This window comes from Tympanuchus pallidicinctus, unplaced genomic scaffold (assembly GCF_026119805.1).
Source record: "Tympanuchus pallidicinctus isolate F22 unplaced genomic scaffold, pur_lepc_1.0 scaffold3, whole genome shotgun sequence".
In the NCBI taxonomy this organism is placed as follows: Eukaryota; Metazoa; Chordata; class Aves; order Galliformes; family Phasianidae; genus Tympanuchus; species Tympanuchus pallidicinctus.
In genome coordinates this window covers 29775549-29791668 of record NW_026294747.1, presented here as the reverse complement: position 1 = coordinate 29791668, position 16120 = coordinate 29775549, and the positions used below count along the sequence as shown (strand labels likewise).

Below are 16120 nucleotides of genomic sequence, written 5' to 3'. Positions count from 1 at the left end.
AGAGAAAGCAGAAAAAAAATATGCGACTTCTAGGAAAGAACATGCAGAGTTTACATTATTATGACAGTGTGTTTGTTTGTGTACCAATACAAGGGAAAAGAGGAAGCAAGAAAGTAGCTATTATGTGTATGATAGTGTTCTTCATACCTTTAACTATAACCACGTCTGTTCAAGCCAGGGTCAGGGAGGAATTTCTGTATCTTTTTACAAGCAAGAATTTGAAAGGAAAACACTTATTTAAAAAAATATGTTGTTGTAATCTGCTGTAGGGATATTTTTTTTGTAATGCAGCTATAGGCTCTGGACACCAACCACTGGTCTTACTCATTCTGCTATCTGTATCTCATGCTGAGGATGAAAAAGCAACACTAGCTTGAGAAATTACCAGAAAATATTATTCACCTAATGGATACACAGCAGCTGCAAGCTACAACGGGACCAAGATCATGTATCGAGGTACTAGGAAATAGTTCTCAAAAGAACAAAGGGAAGTCAACACTGAATAGTGTCAAAGACTGCATGCTGGAGAAAGCAAATAACCAACAGTCAAAAGAAGAAGGATGAGACAACTTGCTCTAAGAGTTCAGGACAAAGAAAGAAAAATGGGTGCACAGGTAACAGTTACATCTGCCCTGCTAGTCCCACCACCCTGCATGGAAAATCTGCATTTGTCAAGTATACAAATCCATCTAAGTAGAATAATTCACCCAAGTCTACTGATCTAGTTGTGCTTATTACAGATTTATCTTTTTTCCAGTATCTTATTATTTTCGGAATTGAAAGATCTCATGTGTATCATTTTATCACTTCTATAAACACTCCAGGGCAAAGAGAAATCTTCAAAATTATGAGAATGCTCAGAAAGTTAGCAGTTGGGGTACAGAAATCAGAACTCTGATTTATATTTCAGGACTGAATTCATGTGGGTCACAAAGCTTATGCTTCATAGACATTTAAAGACTAGCTAGTTAGAGGGTTTCTTTGGGGGAGGGAATAGAATGGAGGGGTGAACACCCCAAAACAAGGCTTTTTTGTTTGTTTTTTTTTTTTTTCCTCAAGGAAGAAAGTAAGTCTTTTCTGACTCATCAAACTAAACTAAACCAAACCAAACCAAACCAAACCCAAGTGATATGTCTCTCTGAACGTACAGAGGGTTGAGATGTATCCTCAGAAAGGCTCAGATTTTATTTTTTTTTCCTGAAGTGCTAAATCTCACATTCTGTGGCATTTCTGAGGTTAAGGAGAACAAGCCTCTATGGTCATTGTCTTGACCTTTTTGAAGACATACTACCATTTGTAACAGATCAAAATCTCTTAGAAATTATGTATTGCAGCTATATCTGAATATCAGAAAGACAGAATCACCAAGGTTGGAAAAAACCTCCAAGATCATCTAGCCCAACTGTCCACCTATCACCAATATTTCCACAGTAAACCACGCTCCTTAGTACAACATCTAAGCTAAAGTCAGAAAGCTCTGTAGTTAAAAGTACGCTAAATATGTATATCTCCACGTTGAAGTACAATGAACATAAATAATAAACTTATCAACTGTATTTAATCAGACAATGTGCAGGGTGGAAAAAAAAAGTCAAACAAGGCCTTCTAGATGGTAAAACAGAGTAGAGAGGATCATTATAATCAATACACATGTTTTGTCTTTATAAAAATTTCTGTATATGCTTAAAATCCTAGACACCATAGTAATATAAAAAAACAGGAGGACCAACAGCAGGGTGAATTTAGCCTCCCTTGGTTTTGCTTTCAGTAGAACTATTACCAGTGAAAACTTCCAAATAGACTTCATTTTTAAGAAATCCCTTACTCAGGACATCCACTGTTTGTAAACTCAAGGGAAAAGGAGACCTTTTAAAAAACATTCTTTTATCCAACTATTCAGTATTCACAGGAGGGAATCAAGTAAAGACATTTTCAATGTTTATTCCTTGTTCATAGGAATATGAAAACAATGACTGGACTACAAGCAGAAAGAAAACTTCACAGGGGGTGCACTTGATGGTATATGGCAGTTCTGGGAACTTAACAACAATCTAATGAAGGACTCCCCTCAGGACTGTTATTTTAGAGTCGGGATGGGTTGACCCTGGCCAGCAGCTAAGCACCACACAGTCACTCACTCACTGTTCTCCAACAGTGGCATGAGGAAGCTAATAGGAAAGGGCAAAAGCAAGGAAAAAAAAGCACAAGCAATGCAAAAGTAAGCAGTCACAACTATACAAGCAGACTGAAGCTCACCCAGTTTTGATGCAATGACTACCTACTACAAATTCCCTTCAAATCCATTTTGAGTGCTGAGCCTGACATTATGTGCATGGAATATCTTGTTGGTCAGTTTGGGTCAGCAGTCCAGGTTCTGTCCAATTCTAACTACCTGCCCACTCTGGCCTAGTTGCTGCTTGGGGACAGAGTGGAGAAGAAAACCAAGCCTTGATAGTGTGAAAGTACTGCACAGCAACAACCAAAACATTGGTTTGTTATCAATATTGTTTTAGCCACAAATTCTAAACACAGCGCCGTATGGGTGTCTATGAAGGACATTAAGTTTCATCCCAGCCAGATCCAGTAAAAGAGCACATAACCACATAGAAAAATCACTACAGATGGATTCTAAGATTTAGCTGAATTGGATACGTTTATTATTTTTGTGCATATAATTTTGTGCATTATTTTTGTCAGGCTTATAATTTATAGTTTTGGTTCCAGTCACTAGATTTATTATGTCAAATAATGTGTAGTTTTCAATGCAGTACAAGATTTTATTGATTGGATGAACCACATGCATGAGGGTAACAACTCACGCAACTGTTAGTAAATATCATTAACCTGCGTATAATTTTTTTATTATTAATGTTATTTTACTGGCTAGAAAAAGGACCCTGCATAAATATGCAGTAATTGCATGTAATTGCAAATGAATTATAAACAACGATTTGTATGTTGTATATAACATGAGAAAATACTTTTCATTACAGAACTCTGCCAGAATTCAGTTTCTTGGCACTAAATTTTAAAGAAATGGAAATCAAATTAATAGAATTTTTCAAACAACAAATGCCAAGTGCAAATCAAAAAGCATTCATGAAAATACATATAAATGCAAGAGAATTTAAAATCAGAAAATTGAGGGAAAGCCATAATATTTACTGCATTTCGAAAGCATGGCTAGACTGATAAAGAGTAAGTATGGTATTGAGTATAAAATTGGTTTTTTGGAACTGTTAAAGATGTGGAAATTTCTAATTCAGTACCAAATGCCATTGGTTTTACATTTCATAAAGACTGAATCCAGCTTTAGAACTTACTCATATAATTAAGATAGCAACAGAAGATATAAAAGTTCTCAGAAATGAGGTACTCAGAAAAAAAATGTTTTTAATTTCAGACATGTATTTTTTCATTCTAATGATTGAAAGTCTCTCCCAACAACCTTAAAGGATTTTAGCAAACTGTGCAATGTCAGAAATCCTAGAGCAGCACCTGTTCTGTTCTAGCAAAAAGACTCATGGAAAATCTGTATTTCTAGAGCTATACATAGAGATTGAAATTTTTATTTCTCCATTATTATATTGAGAAACTTCTGAGTTATTTCCATAAATAAGGATATCTTTTTACCTAAGCACTCCCTTAATATTAAGCATAGTGTACAGGACAAAATATATTTTTTACTTTATTTCAAATTTGAAAAATTCATACTTAATGTGATGAGAAGTTGCAGTCCGCCATTCTCATGTAGGTACTTTTCTGGCTTATAACAATAAAAAACTTGATTATTCCATGTACAGATTCCTAGCAGGTAAATTTTTTAGCATGCATGATTTGATTGGCATTCTTTAGGTAGTCATTAACTTCTAATTTGGTGGCTTTTTGAACTCGTGACATTCAAAATAGAGCTGAAAATACATGTAAATATTCCATTGTTTTTCAAATAGTTTTTTATTCCAGTAAATTATAATGCAAAAAATCCTCCAAAACAAAAAGTCTCGCCCCCATCTCTCCTCAGCAACAGACATTTCTTCTAAAGTATCAGTTAAGCAACGAGGCCTGCAAGCAATGCAACAAACAAAACCTGTCCTATTATCGATATGCATTTTAGAGATAATTCCTGAATGGATTCATTAATGTTTAATTAAGGATTGCGTTCATGATACAGCCTCTCTCCCTGGAAGACTAACAGGGTCACTCTTCTCAGCCACATATTTTTATTGAGATTTTGGATGTTTAATATCTTAAGACCTCTAACTGTCACACTGGGACAAAAGTTGCTGAGCCTGTTAAAAATTATTGGCAGGGGAACAAACAACAGGCAATGTGATCTTATATGCTCTGTTTCCTTTAACTCTTCTCTAAATTAGAAAATGACAATTTTTTAACATAGGATTTGGCTTTGAATTTTTTTTGTACAGTTTAAATACTGGTATAGACAACTTAAATCCTTTCAAAACAATCTTCAGAACACTTGCTGCCATGAGGTCTTAATCATGCTTCCCTGAATCAGCCCTTACAAGTTTATTTTCCTTTGCAGCGGTACAAAAATTGTTTTTAGCTAAGAAACCCACATCCAATGATGAAAATGTATGACTGTTTCTATCATACAAAGAGTCTCTGTGCAGCCTTGTAAAGTTGCTTAACAAACAAGATGCCACACAAGCAATCAGAAATATTACTTACCAGCCTGTACCATGGGTACTAGGCAAGGACTAATTAACAGGGTACACAGAAATTGTTAAACATTATAAAATATTCAGTCAGTATTTCTAATGTTACCAAAGCATAGCAAACTGTAGACATCTGTGCACACACTGAGGCATACAACACCAGCAAAACACACTCATGCAACACATTCAAGGAAGTGTTTATTATCATAGGTAATAAAAAACCTAGGAAATTATGTTTTCTTTTAAAAGTGATAATGCTGTCTATAAATTTGCCAGAAAAAGTGTTGAAGGTCTCTTTACCAGAACATTATAACTAACTATGCAGAAAAAACATTTTATGTATATTTTCTTAAAGTCCTATATTTCTTAAAATATACTTTTCTTACCCAAATGCTTTTACTGTACTCTGTGCAAGTTAAAGCTATTTTTCAGTTCAAGCTTTTTTTTTCAGTTAGCTTGAACAGAAGGAGGTCATTATTTCATTAAAATTAATGAAAATACTAGTATACGTTGCAGTTACTAGTTAGAAAGCAAGAATTAACAGTATACTTTTCAATTTATTCCAATTAAAGTATTTGAAACTGGATTAAGCCATTAATTTGTTCTTCTTGCGTATTTGTGGGAAACAGATTAAAAGCCTACTAGAAATTAAACACTATAGAAATGCATTCTAATTCTCATTTCTATTTTAATCAATTCTTATAAATTCGTAGTTCAATTTCAAATGCAATTTTGCAGGTTAACCTTTGAGATCACTAAATGTATCTAAACTGTCTGCAGAATGGGAGAATTTATTCTTTCAAACAAAATAATCTGTTCTGTTAGGGAAAACCATTCAGATTTTCTACAGCTACAGTCTCCTGTTGTAGCAGAAGTGAAAACTTTCAGGATCAGCACAGTTTTATACCAAGGACAACATTTTCAAATACAGGTAAAATAATTGTTTAAGCCATTAGGAAGCAGATCTTGTCAAAAAGGTGAGGGATAAAAGTATATGCTAATTGGATGGTGAACCAGTGGGTAATCTGTTTGGTAAACAACGAATAACTATAAAAAGAGAATTTAACTGATTTCAGAGAAACTTGGGAAATTTGTGCCTGAAGTCTTTTAGGAGAGAAAAGCCATAGCACTGCCTCCTCCTGTGGAATGGTAAGAATGATTTACGAGGCTAAATCATTTCTGCTGATTAAGCTCACTAAAGATTGGTTTCACATGATCAGCTAAAGTACAGCAACGTGTGATGTATAGTGGCCCCACACGTTTGAACACACTAGGACACGCTCTTCTAGGTGATCCAAAGGGTGGGGGTGGGGGGTTAAAAGCTGCTGCTTTGTTTTCCATACATTTTCGCCTCATTAGGATACACTCCTTCTGCAAAGTAAGCCACTTCTGGTGGTCGGGAGCAAAATCTCATTGTAAATGCACAGCAGGATAGTGGCAAAGCTGAGATTAATTCTCCATAGATTTATATAGACCTTTCTCACTGTTGATTGCTTGTACTGTTTCAAAGGTGTGTATGTTGCCTTTTTTTATTGCTAGTTACCGACTTTATTCCAGCATATGGTGGTTGGCGCCATGACACAAAGTGAACATTTTATACTTGAATTAAAGTGGATATTTGACAGTTTCTGTCAGAAAGTTCAGAGAAAAGAATTTGTGAAACAAGATTTATGGCATATTTTATATGGGACACATCTGTTTCTTTGCTACGTTTTTGTTTAAATAAAAAAGCAATGAAGCTCTTTAAGAAACAAAGACTGTCAATAAAAAAGAATGAATAGAAAAAACCTACGTTATTGAGAACGAATTTAATCATTCTGACCTTCTAAAAATGTACTGTTAAGAAGTATGACATTCACCTTCTCCTTTTTATTCAGCTACAAAGACAGGATGGGGGGGAAGGGAAATTTCAGACCTAAATTGATTATCGACTGCAGGGCTCCCCGTATTTAGGGATAAATCATATCAAAATGAAAATCAAAGAAATTTGCAGCATAGACATCAAATATTCATACTGAAAAACAAGTGAAATATTAAAGCAGATTTTGCCTATCAATTTTTTTTTCCTTTTTCTTTTCATCAACTGCATTGTAGTGAAGTGGAATGTGTCAAATGAACACTCCTTGTTTTGAAAATTTCTTACAAAATTAAAGATTAGCCATAGAGGGTAAACAGCAAACCTCATCACAATTATCTATTTTATATTATTTATATTATATACTATTTTATATTAAAGATCACTAAAGCTGAGATAACTTGGCGTCTGACATTCAGTGTTTTAGTCTTTATCATGTATGAAACTAAACTGAATTTGCAGAACATCTTGCAGGATCCAATTACATTAAAAGTAAATTTTAAAAAAGCATGTTATACAAGAGATAAATTATTTCAATATTACTCCAAATCTTCAACTAGCAACTTTCCTGTTTATAAGGGTTTGTATTTAATATTAAATCATAAGATTTGCTGTGGGAAATATAAAAAATAAAGCAGAACTACTTAATCAAACATCATGAGCACAAAATAAATAAATTCTGTTTAAATCACCTATGTTTTTGCACAAAGGATCTGAATCATTTAATTTCTACTTAAAGAACACAATAATAGGAAAACTAACTCAGTTGGACTATTTGCATAATACGCAAATGCATACACAAGCACACAAACAGGTGATTAAAAATATCATAATCATAATATAGGTTCAATAATTTCCCCCCACAAAAAGAGGAATAATTTCATTACAAAATTACAAGGATATACCAAATGATTTCATATTACTACTGTACTTAATTCTTGCTTTTAACTCTACAACTAGTTCCTCTACAACTTGTATTTATGTGGGAAAAATTAGCTAGCTATTAGTTTGAAAAGCCTGCAGTTTGAAGCCAAATGTAAAGAGAAAGCAAATTTGGACCTGTAATATTTCTACTCCTTGCCTAAATAAAATATAGTAGTAAATAGTGTATTAAAAAGATTAATTTTAAGAAGTCTTGTCAGATTCTTCTAAAAACATCAGTTAAATGAAACAGCAAACTGTTTCCAAGTACAAGGCAGAAACTTTAATGAGTATGCCTTCTTTACAATAAACACATAGGTTACATATATTAAAAAAGAATTGCCAGATTTCTAAATAAAAGACTACTACTATTCTGGAAAAGGGAAAATTAAAGTATGCTCAACACTAATTAGTTGGGCCATTTTATTTATACTTAGAAAGCACTCAGATACTTATATGATGAAATGAGAACAGCAGGCAACAGAAAAATTCTTGTCATAGCTTAATTTAAGACTGAGACATAACAAGAATAACATCAAATATTTAATGGAACAACCTATTTTACAATGCTTTTAGAAACATTATGAAATGTCTGGAAATCTTTTTTAAATTTAGAGATATTTAAATAAATCTTAAGCTAATTTACTTTATTCACATCAAAAACAAAATAATAGCAAATTACATCAAAATAAAAAAATAAATGAAAATAAAAAATATCTGTCATTTGAAATGTAGGAATGCCAAAGTACCTTTGTCATGATTTCTAACAGAAAAGCACAGTCAGCTCTCCCAGTTAAGGTTGGGGATTCTCTGTCTCAGGAACTGCCCAACTCGACATTAAGAAAAAATCCCAGGTGTAGTATTTGTGTATTCTTATACATAAATATGCCTTATCTAATTCCTATTCAGTTCAAAAGTCAATGCTTTGTTAGGCCCTTGGTTCAAAAGTCCAGGTAAGGAGGCACATTACAGACAAATACTGATTAACTGTACCAACAACACTACAAACAACCAAAACAAATATATTTGCTAGAACAGTTTTTCTTTTTGGTCTAATATTCTTTAATCCTCTTAGTTTTCAGCTTGGCCACTGCCATGTTGTTTGAAGCCAGCTCTCTGTGCCTGTCCCAGTATGTCCCTTAAACCACCTCTATTCCAGAGATAGCAACACTTTGTAGAGGAAGTTTTCAATAAGCAATCCCATGAGTGCTGTTTTCAGGACAAAGTCAGTGAAATTGTAATGACACTCTTCTAAACATCTTGCCCTGGCACCAAGCATCTAGGCATAAAGAGATCATAGCAGTAGTTGCTGAAGAGACTGAAGTGACCTTTTGAAATCAGACTTCTCTTGCATTTATTAAAAGTCTGTCCTCTACAGAAGTTGTAATCTTGAAGCAATGTAGCATCCATATCATTCACATGTTTTTACTCCATCATTCTTGAATTTTGAGTTCAGTAGCAACATCATACTTTGTTTTTTTAACTAGCTTCAGATTCCTGAGACTGCCCCTCAAATATTGAGATTGTTTGGATGTCAAATTAATTTGTCTTTTTGACCTAGAAAGAAGCCACGTTCTGACAACTATTTCATGTCTGGCCTACATATTTTGCCTGTTATTGCTTAACAAAGAAAAACACAGTTTACACCACAATGCATTCTAAGCTTGAGAGATGCAACTTCCTGCCAGAACTTTCAGCAACTAGTATTTGTATCAATTATGCAAAAGCAGGATATTTGTATGTTTACACAGGTATGAAAAATGATGTAGAGAAACAACATACTAAAACTTCAGAAGTTTAAGGAAAAATTCCACATAAATGCATAAAAGCAGATTAAGCATGCTATTGTCATAATCAATTTGTATTATGGTAGCAGCAAAGGGTATTTCCTAGCTTAATCCGAAGAGGATGGTGTAAAATTAGAGAGGATATAGGGCAAACATAAGTTGAGGGTGACCACTGTGGTGGTAGGTATTAATGTATTTTGGTAGTAAGCTTTTGGGTTTTCCTTATTTAAGTTAATGCCTTAATTTCCCATATCCTTTCAATTTCTTGACTCTGCTCTTTTCCCCATCTGACTTTTTCTGTCTATGAGCAAGCTGTTTACACAGGATATATAAGCTAAAATAATTAATATGCATCTGTATTTCCCACCAAGAAAAGCTTTTTCAGGAATTTAAATTTTATTAGTTCACTGCCTTTCAATACCAGCACAAATAGGATAAGACAAGAGTGTAAATAGCAAAGCAAATTCAGATGAACTACATACATGAATAGCACTGTAGTACAGACACATGAAGATATGAAATCATACAAGAAATTAATTAGAAGACAGTAAAGAAGAAAGCAGGTGGAGTAGAGGAAAAGCGTATGGAAAACCAACACAACCTGAGATGTGGTTTACCTATATGACTATGATATGAGTGCTGGAAGAAATCCAGGCTAATTGAAAGAAAATAAGGGTTTTGATGAAAACTTAAAATGTTAAGTTCCAGACAAGATGGTAATGATTAAACTAGAGGTATCAGTAACGTAGATACACTTTTTAGAGCAAGCATACTCATCACAGTTTTTGGTATTAGATTAAGGGTATTAATACTAACATTAATTATGCCACTCAATTATGATTAATAAAAAATCCTCCTTTATGTTGAAATGCCAGTCACTGTGGCAGTCACGATGATTCAGTGCAACAAAGCCAATCAAAATGAAAATAATCTGGAAGGAACCATTTTCTCTCAGAGATTCTTTCCTTGTTTTCTAGGAGAGGATGACATCATATTTCTAATTATAAGCACTTCTAAATCATATGTTACATATTTCAATGTTGTTTAGTCTTCCAATTTTGTAGTAGGTCATGATTACAGTGGAACTGATTATAGCAATCTAAGTATAACTGTCTCAAAAGTACTCAATTGAAAGTTTCCTGAGAAACCATATTTTTAATTAACATCAATTTTCAGGACTTTAATGATGGTAATTCTTTCAGTAGTGTAAGGGGAATCATTCATTTCAGAGCAAAATCTTCTTTGAATCGGCTCACTGTCAATATTGCATTTTTTAGAGGCATATGGATGCAATCACATTCTGGGACACCTTATTTGGTATCTTATGGACTGAGGCTATTGTCCAACTCTAAAATCTCAGAGTACCACAGCAATAAGGATCTGCTTTGCAGACTCATGCCAATTTATGTAAATCACTCTTTCATGTATTTAAATACAACAATGTTTGAGTGATGAAAACAGTTATGACTGTCACAAACAGTTTGAAAGATTAAAGTAATTCTGCTGCTGGCATATAAAACAATGTTCCACATCTTAACACAAACTTTGCATGGTCTGTAATGTCATTGCTGGGAAGGATAAAAAGTTATAAGCAAACATTATCACTGCAAGGAAGTATGACATATTTTTCATGTTTGACACTGGACATAAATATCCTCCCACACTGTTTAATGTGAGAACTGCATATGTGTGGCAGAGATAATAAAACATCTCAGTGAAAACAAATGAAGGGGAAAAAAGAGTCATGATGAGTTGAATAGAAAATACCGCTTTGAAGTTAAAAGTCTTTGTATTCATACAGTTTATTCACAAAAGGAAGATCCCATATTTGATATGCAGACTGAACAGTCACAGATCCTGCAAGACAGTCAGATGCCTTATAGAACTGGTGGTTTTTTTTGTTGTGTTTTGTTTTTACAAAGGTGCGCCTTTTATTTGACAAATGTAGCCTCAGAAGTGAAGGTAACAGAAGACCAGGGAAACAGTAAGATGCTTCTAAGTTCTATTGCTCTTCAGCTGTAGTTTACACATCAGATGTTAAAAGGCAATTGTTACTGAAGCCAATGCACCTTAAAAACGATTCTTGATAATCTTGCTTGACTTAGTACTAAACGACTCAAGAGCTTTATGAAGAAAATGGAAAGCAAGTGCCATAACACTAAGATTAGATTAAGTAGATTAAGGTAGAGGAATATAACAGGGCAAAACAAGGGCAAAACAAATATGTGGCAGAATATTTTTTTCTAAGACTTAAAAATAACATTGCTTCTATGGTTATACTTCTTGAGGAGAAATGCTACACTTTTGTTGTAGAGAAGCAACAATTTAAAATATTTTTTCAGAGGATTCTGATATTTTGAGAAATCATTACAGGAAATCTCTAATGAACTGCTAAGAATAAAGACTTTAAACATAATTTCTCCATTTTAAAACCAATATAATGTTGTCAGATTATTAAAGGCAATAAGTAGCAATGTAAATTTCTTCCTAATTGTTGACCGAATTAAAATTTATAAAGGTATGTCCTGCTAACAGCAAGTGAGAAATATGAAATATCACGAACTGTGAGAATTGTACTGATTATGGTGTCTTGGAGTATTCTTGACTTCTGATTCACTGCTGAAATATGTCAGTGTCCTACTATGCACACAGCTTTGACTGAAAAACTGTTTTGAGTGGATTTTTAATTTTATTTTTTGCTTTAATAGAAGAAATTATTTTAACAGATTCTACTCAGGGTCAATAAATTAAAAAAATAAGGATGCCTGGGTTGATACCATGGATACTACTAGATAAAGAGAATAAAGTACTTCATATGGAAATATATAGCATCAGAACCACATTGAAGAAAACATTTTTAAATCCAGAAGCAAGCAGAAAATAACAAGAAATTGACAGCCAGCTGAAATGCTTTACAGGAATAGAGTTAAAGAAAAGGCACGGGGCAACTTCCTTATCTGAATGCTATTATGAGATGATACATTAGGTATTCTGAAGAAGCAAATTAAAAGTAGTAAAATTGAGTGAAAATAAATGTAAGCTGATAATGATTAAAATGATAACAAAATTATCTGAGTAAGGATATTAAGAATGAAGAAGAATAAAAAAAATCTTCCTGGAAACTACCTTAGAACCTTAGAAAAGATTCAGTTAAAAGTAGTCCAATACACATTGAGAAGGTTTAGCTTTGAACTCTATGATCTAAAGACCAGTGATTTCAAACATTCAGTATTTCATCTTCTTACAAATGAGTAAGAAAATATAGAATCACAACAAACATTTGTTATTTAAATTTAATTAGAAGAAACTACATTACTGGAATTAAAGTTATGAAGGTAGAACTGACATGAAAGCTTGGAGATACCAGAAAAGAAGTGACAATTCTTTATATAGTTGCAGTGACCTGGATCAAACAATATACATGAAAATGTTTCATATATTTGAAAAGGTCAGGAGGTATCTGTCTGCCTGCTTAGGGAGCCTGGTCTCTTACAGGTTCAGATAAGCATCCCATTTACCTTTCCTATTCTCATGTCAGGGAAATCAAGAAGAGCTTCTGGCCAGTGCACTTGAATACAATTTTTTCATGATGTTTCTTAATTTCTCAGTTATACTCCCACAAGAATAATACAAAACAGAAAATAGTTAACATACAAATGAAATGGGCTAGCCTTAAAAGAATTTATTTCTTATTTTCTTTCCCTCTGGACTACCTCAACAACACTCTACAGTGCATTCAAACTGGCAAATGAATAGATGTGGATCAAAGCTCCTGTTCTGCTCTAGAAATACATTAGAAAGCACAACAGTTTGGAAGCATGCCCAGGTAGCTACTGTAGCCTGGCTAAAATTATTAAGAAATCACTTAGCAGTAAAAATCAGATTTACTGACATTTTCCATTTGCTTGCTAGCCTTGTCTGAAAAATATACTACCTTCTGACATAATAGTACACTGAATCACTTGGTTTGTGACTCTATTTTTCTACTGTACAGTGCCATGACTGAGCAACAGTCATCTCTTATATAGTGTAAGACAAACAATTATGGTAGCAAAACAACAACTTAACCAGTGTTGTTAATCCAAATGCAAGTTTAGAATTCCATATGCGGGACGATTCCTGCTGTTATGAGATTGATCTCAGCAGATCTACTGTAACTGACAAATCCCTCCCTTTCCATCTTGTTACCTTGGGCACTTGAGTGTATCATGTGGCTTTTCCAAATAGCATTCCTTCTCACTATTAATGATTTTCAAAAACTGTTCTGTTCTGACATCAGACTACTTGTTTCCCAGACTCTGTCGTAAATGGAATGAATTCCTTTAATAGCACATTTTCCATCAGCAAGATGCTTTATTCTTGTAGAAATGAAAAAAGACAGCTATGAACTTCCTAGGCTAACTGCTACAAAGCCTAAAGACTTTTTGATTCACACGTTCCAGTATTTGAGGGAGGAAATGCAGCCCAGATTAGAGTTTTTACATGCTTTTTAGGCTGGAACCACTGAAGGGGAATTTGGGACCAGATTTTGCAAGATCCTGGATGAATGTGAGTTACAAACTTCCACAGTTATGACAATGGACAAATAATATGAGATAGTCAAAGGGGAAAGTGAAAAGTAAATTTTATTAGGGCTAGTTGACTGCCCTTGTATGCTGTCTACTTTCTGGTTCATATTATACTTGAGAGAAGACAGAAAGAAAATAAAAAGTGTCATGAAAAACTAACAACAATGGCTGATGGCCAGCACCCTTTCTAGCAAGCTTCGTAGCTGCAATAAGCAAACTCTCTTACTTTTCTCCTTTTCAGAACATTTTGCACTTTTCTCACATACGTTTAACAATTCTGATTGACAATCAATAATTCAAAGAAGAGTTTTTTTCCTAAGCAGTTCTGAGCAATAGTTTCATAAATTAAGGGGTATACCAAACCAACTGTTAATGTCATGATTTTGAAGATATTTTTGTGAATCGTGGAAAATATAACAAATGTATTTTTGAAAGCAACATGCAGCAACTTTACTGGAAATACAGCATGTGTTCAGTCTCTTATGGTAATTCTTATGTCTATGAATTACAGTAAAACTACTCTTTTTTTTCCCACCATACTATTAAATCTATTAATGATTATTTTTGTTTTCAGTACAAGCTAAGTCCTTTTAAAAAGCATGAGCATATAAAATACAGCTAATGAAGAACTAACACAGTTTACACCTTTCATGTGGGAATCATGTAACACTTGACAAAGATCATCTTTCACTACTAAAAAGAACAAGAATCATTATTTTATACAGTGTACCAGGAAAGTGAGACTCTCTGAAAAAGAGATTAACCAACTCTTCTAGCATAACATGTCAAGTAGCTGAACTGAGAATAGAACCTAAAGGTTCTGGCACCTAATTCTTTGCTGAAGGCACTAGACTATGTTAAAGTCAGTTATACAAAACAGCACTGACATCAGCAGAAGTACAGTTTATCCCCTTTTGCATTTTAGAATGTCAGTCTCCATAACACTGTGTGCTTTTTATTACAACACAGCAAGTACTAGATTTAATTGGTATGAATCGTAATTAGGAAATATAAACAGATCCAATTAAGCAAATCAATCTTTTTTTTTCCCCCCCTACAGTATTTCCAATTTATCACTGAGAAGAAATTATGGGAAATCAGGATTTGAGAAAAAAAAAAAAAAAAACAACACACGAGTATCTATAAGTTCCAGCCCTATTTCCAAGCCAGAAGTTTCTGAGCTTTGGATACTTGCTGTGAGCTGGCAGGAAGATAACAGACTATTTTTTCATACATTTGCTTAAGTCATCCACAACTCTTTTTTTAAACAAACAAAACTGAAAGCAGATGCTTAACGGATGCTCGGTATTATCAGTTAACTCCTAATTTTAGAGATGTATTTGAGTTTCCAGATGCTTATCTGAACTGAACCACTGAACTTCTTGAAATTTGTCCAACACCTATCCTAATATTATAAATCAAGACAGTTGTCATGTATCTTCAGTGCATGATGTTATAGGATTTCCCTTCTAATGCCATACAAGGTACCAGTCACCCATTATAAAGATTCAAATCAAGGAGATAAGTGACTGAAGGAGGTAAAGGGTGAACAACTCTAGGGTCTGAAGTTCCCAGGACTTTGTACATGAATATTCTAATGAAAATGAGTACAGAATGAGAACAAGTATAACAAAGATATCAAAGGAAAGCATGAGAAGACAACACAGTGTATTCCCCATGCTTAAGGCTGGACTCCTGACATTTTTGAGATTTTTTTTTTTTCTTTTTGTCGACATTTTCCTATTTTCATTACTGGCTGGAATGAAGTTAATTGTCTTCATAGCAGCTCGTATGGTGCTGTGTTTTGGATTTGTAACCCAAATAGCGTTACAGCTCACCAGTTTGAGCTACAGTGCTCTGACAAGCAAGATAAAGAAGCATACTGGAGTTCATAAAGGTAATGTAGATATATCTTGAATATTATCTCAATATTGATATTACTGGTAAACTCTATGTAAAAAATTCCAGTAAACAAGTGGCAAAGATAACTGTCCTGCTTTAATGCACGAATTTCATCATAATTTTCTTGTTTTACAAGTTCTGTGGCAAGAAATTTGTATCTTTGCACTGTCTAATAAACTTAAAGAGCCTATCATATCCATACATATCCAAACATATCCAAAAAAACCAACAAAACAATTTAACAAATATTGTTACTCTTAAAGCATCTGTTTTCTCTTAGTAAATAATATAAGACAAGCTCATGAAATGATATTATTAAAAAGGTATTGGAAGGATCTTTATAAGATGGAATATGCTAAGTCAGAAATAATTATAACAATTTGAATGATCACTAATAGTAATCTGCCTAGA

General features: G+C 33.7%; 1 protein-coding gene across 2 annotated transcripts in view; it reads right to left on the bottom strand.

Moving 5' to 3' along the window:
- Window positions 1–16120, bottom strand: part of LOC128085997 (formin) — a 125258-nt gene that overhangs the window by 22940 nt on the left and 86198 nt on the right. The window lies entirely within an intron of this gene.